At 45.1% G+C, this 1,013-nt stretch overlaps 1 non-coding gene across 1 annotated transcript in view; it reads left to right on the plus strand.

Moving 5' to 3' along the window:
* Positions 1-376: 376 nt before the first annotated feature.
* The window catches only part of LOC135077330 (small subunit ribosomal RNA), a 1,903-nt gene continuing 1,266 nt past the window's right edge, over positions 377-1,013 (plus strand). The window contains exon 1 of the ribosomal RNA XR_010258443.1: positions 377-1,013. This exon is cut by the window's right edge and continues 1,266 nt beyond it. This is a non-coding gene — a ribosomal RNA (small subunit ribosomal RNA).

The following is a 1,013-nucleotide window of genomic DNA, read 5'->3' on the forward strand; positions in this document are numbered from 1 at the left end:
TGTCTCTGTAGTGATGGTGTCGACAAATCGTGAGAGGTAGGGTGGTTTTTCCAACACCGGGCTGACATATCGTTCATGATACGAAATTTGTTAGATTTTATTATAAAATGTGATGAATGAATGTTATGTCTATGCGAACGTTCAGTGTGGGCGCCTCTGTGAGCGCTATGTGGGTGTGTTTTTCTAGCATTCTATATTAATTTATAGAGTGTTGCAAAGACTCGCCTCACGACACACGTTGTAACTGCGAACAGTGTACACAGTAGTCAAGCCCAGTTCGGTCGGTCAAACGTCGAATTGGGCTATAGACACCAAACACACTCTTCGTTAATATTCTTTAACGAGAGCTATCATATGTATAATAATATGTGTAAGCTCCCTGGTTGATCCTGCCAGTAGTTATATGCTTGTCTCAAAGATTAAGCCATGCATGTCTCAGTGCAAGCCGTATTAGGGCGATACCGCGAATGGCTCAATATATCAGTTTTGGTTCCTTAGATCTTACTCAGTTACTTGGATAACTGTGGTAATTCTAGAGCTAATACATGCAATCAGAACTCTGACCAGTGATGGGACGAGTGCTTTTATTAGATCAAAACCAATCGACGGAGGGCCTCGCGTTCGAAGTCGTTAATTTTGATGAATCTGGATAACTTTTGCCGATCGCACGGTCCAGCACCGGCGACGCATCTTTCAAATGTCTGCCTTATCAACTTTCGATGGTAGTTTCTGCGACTACCATGGTTGTCACGGGTAACGGGGAATCAGGGTTCGATTCCGGAGAGGGAGCCTGAGAAACGGCTACCACATCCAAGGAAGGCAGCAGGCGCGCAAATTACCCACTCCCGGCACGGGGAGGTAGTGACGAAAAATAACGATACGGGACTCTTACGAGGCCTCGTAATCGGAATGAGTACACTTTAAATATTTTAACGAGGAACAATTGGAGGGCAAGTCTGGTGCCAGCAGCCGCGGTAATTCCAGCTCCAATAGCGTATACTAAAATTGTTGCG

The sequence above is a fragment of the Ostrinia nubilalis genome, chromosome 1, assembly GCF_963855985.1.
Source record: "Ostrinia nubilalis chromosome 1, ilOstNubi1.1, whole genome shotgun sequence".
In the NCBI taxonomy this organism is placed as follows: Eukaryota; Metazoa; Arthropoda; class Insecta; order Lepidoptera; family Crambidae; genus Ostrinia; species Ostrinia nubilalis.